General features: G+C 43.8%; 1 long non-coding RNA gene across 1 annotated transcript; it reads left to right on the forward strand.

Annotated features, from left to right (window-relative positions):
• Positions 1-523: 523 nt before the first annotated feature.
• On the forward strand, positions 524-3,517 carry LOC131395102 (uncharacterized). Its single transcript, XR_009216269.1, has 3 exons — positions 524-774; positions 1,013-1,193; positions 3,449-3,517. It is a non-coding gene; the product is annotated as an uncharacterized LOC131395102 (long non-coding RNA).
• Positions 3,518-5,636: the final 2,119 nt, after the last annotated feature.

Consider the following 5,636-nt stretch of genomic DNA (forward strand, 5'->3'; position numbering starts at 1 on the left):
CGAGAGGCCGCGCTCAACACGCGCGCCTCGCTCCCGCGCTCACTCAGCGGGCCAGGCGCGCAGCCCCACGCCTTCCGGCCTGTTCTCAAACCCGAGCCCGCTGCGCCGCGAGGACACACAGCCGCGGGCGGGGCCTTCCGGCCGGAAGAAGCGGGCAGGGGAGGAGCCGCCCGCCAGCGAGGTCAGACCCCGCTCGGCCCTCGGCCCGCCGAGGCCGCTCTCCCGGGGCCCCGACGAGCGTCGGCGACCAACCGCGTGCCGGGCCGCGGCCGCCCGCGGGGCCCACAGAGCAGCGCGGGCCCCGGACGGCACCCCGGGGACGGGCGGCGGGTCCCGAGGGCCGCGGCCCAGACGCGCTGGGGCTCCGGGCTTGCCGCCAGGCACCGCCTCACCTTCTCTTCCCCGCCGCTGACAGTGACGGACGGGGCCCTGCGGCTGAGCCGGCGAGAGAAAGCCGGGCCTCCCACAGCGGCGGCGCGGCCCCCGCCCAACGTAACCAGAGAGACGGCGGGAGCGGCAGCCGCGGCGCCGGGACTTCCTCCCACGTGCGCGCCGTCCACGGGAAGTGCATGCGTGCAAACACACACGCACTCACGCGCATCGACTCCTCCAGCCCATTGCCATCAACAACCCCAGTTCATTTTACCAAACACAATTTTTGTTTGAAGAAACCCAACACGGCGGTATGTTCTGAAGTCGTGGTATCGTCATCATCTCAATTTTTCAATGCAAATCTCTAGAAGGCACTTTCTACAAATCTTCCAACAGGTCCAGGTAAAAGTTTACAGATAAATCACTTACAAAGAGTGGGAGAACGCGTTAGTCCCAGAGGCAGTGACTGAAAACATGGGTTCTGCCTCATCCTCAAGCAGTACGACTTTTGTAAGTTACACAACCACGCAAGGTTGTTGTGAGGTTTCACTAAGGCAATGCATGCAAAGCATTAGCACAGTGCCCAACAAATAGGGAGGATCTGATAAATGGTAGTTATTATTACTCTTTTCCTTTTCAGAGTCATGACATTTAAAGCCATCGCTCAGCTATTTATCCTGGGCTGTCCTCGGGGCCTTGGTTTTTTTATGGTTGAAGAAGTTGGGGAGACAATCAGATCAGTCGTTGCCTACGCATTCAGCATCATCAATGTCCTGCAGGGGGGTTTTCTCTTTGTGATACACTGTCTCCTTAATCGCCAGGTAAGGCTAATAATTCTGTCTCTCACCAGCCTAGTCCCGAAGTCTTGTTGAATGGTTGTTTACATTCTCACTCCTCTCTGAACTTTTGTGTTTGTATTTTGGGGTTGTCTTGATTATGGGAAGAGCGTTTCGGTGCTGCTTGGGTATGCCGTGTGCGCTGGGTTTCATAGCATTCTAACTTTTAGCTTTCTGACATCTCTCTCAAGAGCATGCATTCATCGGCTTGGGATGCCATAACAAAATATCATAGACTGTGTGGCTTAGACAACAGAAATTTCTCTTCTTACAATTCTGGAAGCTGGAAGGCTGAGAGTAGAGAGTGAGTCCAGTCAGGTTCTGACGAGAGGTCTCTTCTTGGGAGAGGTCTCTTCTTGGCGTGCAGATGGCCACCTTCTCACTGTGTCCTTACGTGGGAGAGAATGAGAGAGAGCTTTCATGGCATAAGGAATTGATAACTAATCCTCTCGGATCAGGGCTCAACCCTTATGACCTCATTTAACCCTAATTTCGTAAAGGTCGTATCTCCAAATACAGTCACATTGGGGGGTTAGGGCTTTACCATATGAATTTTGGGGGGACACAATTCAGTTCATAGCAGAGCATGTATGAGTCAGGATAAGGCAGATTATGCTGCAGTAACAAATAGCCCCACCCTTTTCTAATTTCAGTGGCTGACAACAATAAAGGTTTACTTCTCACTCAAGCTACACAGCTGTGGCTTGAACTACATCGTCTTCACTCTGGGTTGTAGACTGAGGGGGCAGCCCTCATTTAGAACATTGGTATTCTTATGGCAAAGGGAAAAGAGATCATGGCAAAGCACAGCTTAGCTCTCTTTTATTGGCCAAAATAAGTCACATGGCCATACTTGAATTCACCAGAGAGAGGATGAATAATCCTCCGGTAGTGAGGTGAACTATAGGAAGGGGCACTGGAATATTTGGCATCATCTACCACAAACTCAGAGAGACTTCAGCTCTAATTCCAATTTTTCCACTGAGTGAGTTGCTCTGTGACCCTGGGCAGGTTGCTTACCCTCTCTGAGCCTTGGTTTTCTCATCCACAAATGTGGCAATACCTACCTCCCAGAGTTGAGAATTAAATGAGATAATGCTATGTAAATCTCCTAGCACAGTTCTTGGCACATATTAAGTTTCCAATGAGGGTCATTATTATAATTTTACTCTTTACAGAAGATTGGGAACAGTTTTCCTGAATTTTTTCCTTTGCTTTTAAGTGGAACCACCAGCAATTAAGATTGGCAAAGAGACCGTCTTAACACTTCATTAATTTCTCTTTCATCTTTTATTTCCTTATTAATGCTTGGAACTCTTCACACAGAGAAGAAGTAAAATACAATTTAAGTGTCTTGATGAAATCATGTTGAGTATTAAATACTTAAATATCTTTTAAGAACGTGTTGAGGAGGTTAAAAGAAGGCAACTGATGGAATCACAGGGGTGGTTTAGTGTAGGGGTTAGTGTCATGGCTCTGGAGTAAGAATGACATGATTTTTGAACACTGGCCTTGTGACCTTAGACAAGTCAGTTTACCTCCAAGAGCCTCAACTTCTTCATCTTTAATTGGGGATAAGAGAAGTACCTTCCTCATTGGGCTCATGTAAGAACTAAATGATACATTGTTTATAAAGTGTGTTGAACATGGCTATGTTCAATAATTGGTGACCTTCATCATCATAATCACCAACACCACCATCACTTTCATTATCATCCTTATCATGACCACAATCACTTTTGTAATTACTACCATCATCATCATCATCATCATCATCATCATCATCACCATCACCATCACCATCACCATCACCACCTTCTTTATCTTCATCATCACCTTATTATCATTATCATCATGACCATCATAACCTTCATTGTCATCACCATCATCACCATCATCACCTTCATTATCATCACCACCATCTTCATCACCTTCACCCACACCATCACCATCATTGTCATCACCATCATCACCTTCATCATCATCATCATCATCACCACCACCACATATAGAGTCCATATGGTGTCTGACATTTAGTAAAGCAGCTTTTCTACAATTGAGGAAGTTGAATTTAAGTAAAATGAATCAACATAAGCATGGCCAAGATTATACAGAAAACCAATGAAAGAGCAGTAGAGAGTAGGGCTTAGATGTATATCTTTAGTCTCCTACTTTAAGGTCTTGTCTCCTGAACCAAGCTCTGGATACAACACAAGCCTCTATATTCCTCAAACTTTCAGGTGCGAATGGAATACAGGAAATGGTTTACTGGAATGAGGAAAGGGGTTGAAATTGAAAGCACTGAAGTGTCTCCCTCAACTACCCACACCAAAATTGTAAGATCAGCTCTTCTGCGGTGGTATGCCCTTGTCTGAACCCAACATCTCATGCTACCAGGAGCTTCCTGGTTTCTTTTTTTCTTTTTTTTTTTTTATTGATGTTTTAATGGTTTCTAACATTGTGAAATTTTGGGTTGTACATTTTTGTTTGTCCATCACCACATATATGACTCCCTTCACCCCTTGTGCCCACCCCCCACCCCCACTGCCCTGGTAACCGCAGTCCAGTTTTCTCTGTCCATGTGTTGGTTTATATTCCACATATGAGTGAGATCATACAGTGTTTGTCTTTGTCTTTCTGGCTTATTTCACTTAACATAATACGCTCCAGGCCCATCCATGTTGTTGCAAATGGGACGATTTTGTCTTTTTTTATGGCTGAGTAGTATTCCATTGTATATATATACCACATTTTCTTAATCCAATCGTCAGTCGAGGGACACTTAGGTTGCTTCCACTTCTTGGCTATGGTGAATAATGCTGCAATGAACATAGGGGTGCATAAGCCTCTTTGGATTGTTGATTTCAGGTGCGTTGGATAGATTCCCAGTAGTGGGATGGCTGGATCATAGGGCATCTCTATTTTTAATTCTTTGAGGAATCTCCATACCGTTTTCCATAGAGGCTGCACCAATTTGCATTCCCACCAGCTGTGTATGAGGGTTCCTGTTTCTCCACATCCTCTCCAACATTTGTTGTTTTTTGTCTTGGTGATTATAGCCATTCTAACGGGCGTGAGGTGGTATCTTAGTGTTGTTTTGATTTGCATTTCCCTGATGATTAGTGATGTTGAGCATCTTTTCATGTGCCTATTGGCCATCTGTATATCTTCCTTGGAGAAGTGTCTGTTCATTTCCTCTGCCCATTTTTTGATCGGGTTGTTTGTTTTTTTGTTGTTCAATTGTGTGAGTTCTTTATATATTATGGAGATCAACCCCTTGTCAGATGTATGTTTTGCAAATATTCTCTCCCAGCTGGTTGGTTGTGTGTTCATCTTGATTCTGGTTTCATTTGTCTTATAAAAGCTCTTTAATCTGATAAAGTCCCACTTGTTTATTTTTTCTTTAGTTTCCCTAGTCTGGGTAGGCATGTCATCTGAAAAGATTCCTTTAAAACCAATGTCAAATAGTGTGTTGCCTATATTTTCTTCTATGAGTTTTATAGTTTCAGGTCTCACCTTCAGGTCTTTGATCCATTTTGAGTTAATTTTTGTGAATGGTGATAGCACATGGTCCACTTTCATTCTTTTGCATGTGGCTGTCCAGTTTTCCCAAGACCATTTATTGAAGAGACTTTCCTTTCTCCATTGCATGTTCTTAGCACCTTTGTCGAAAATTAGCTGTCCGTATATGTGTGGTTTTATTTCTGGGCTTTCAATTCTGTTCCATTGATCTGTGTGTCTGTTTTTGTACCAGTACCATGCTGTTTTGATTACTATTGCTTTGTAGTATGTTTTGAAGTCAGGAATTGTGATGCCTCCTGCTTTGTTCTGTTTCTTTAGGATTTCTTTAGCTATTCGGGGTCTTTTGTTTCCCCATATAAATTTTAGTATTCTTTTTTCTATTTCTGTGAAGAATGTCATTGGGATTCTGATTGGGATTGCATTGAATCTGTAGATTGCTTTAGGTAATATAGACATTTTAACTATGTTTATTCTTCCAATCCACGTGCATGGGATATCTTTCCATTTCTTTATGTCATCGTGGATTTCCCTCAATAATGTCTTGTAGTTCTCATTGTATAGGTCCTTCACCTCCTTGGTAAGATTTATTCCTAGGTATTTTATTCTTTTTGATGCAATTGTAAATGGTATTTATCTTTTTGAGCTCTCTTTCTGTTAGTTCATTATTAGCATATAGAAATGCAACTGATTTTTGTAGATTGATTTTGTACCCTGCAACTTTGCTGTAGTTGTTGATTGTTTCTAATAGTTTTCCAACAGATTCTTTAGGGTTTTCTATATATACAATCATGTCATCTGCAAATAGTGAGAGTTTCACTTCTTCGTTACCTATTTGGATACCTTTTATTCCTTTTTCTTGCCCAATTGCTCTGGCCAAAACCTCCAGTACTATGTTGAACAGGAGTG

Source organism: Diceros bicornis, chromosome 31 (assembly GCF_020826845.1).
Source record: "Diceros bicornis minor isolate mBicDic1 chromosome 31, mDicBic1.mat.cur, whole genome shotgun sequence".
In the NCBI taxonomy this organism is placed as follows: Eukaryota; Metazoa; Chordata; class Mammalia; order Perissodactyla; family Rhinocerotidae; genus Diceros; species Diceros bicornis.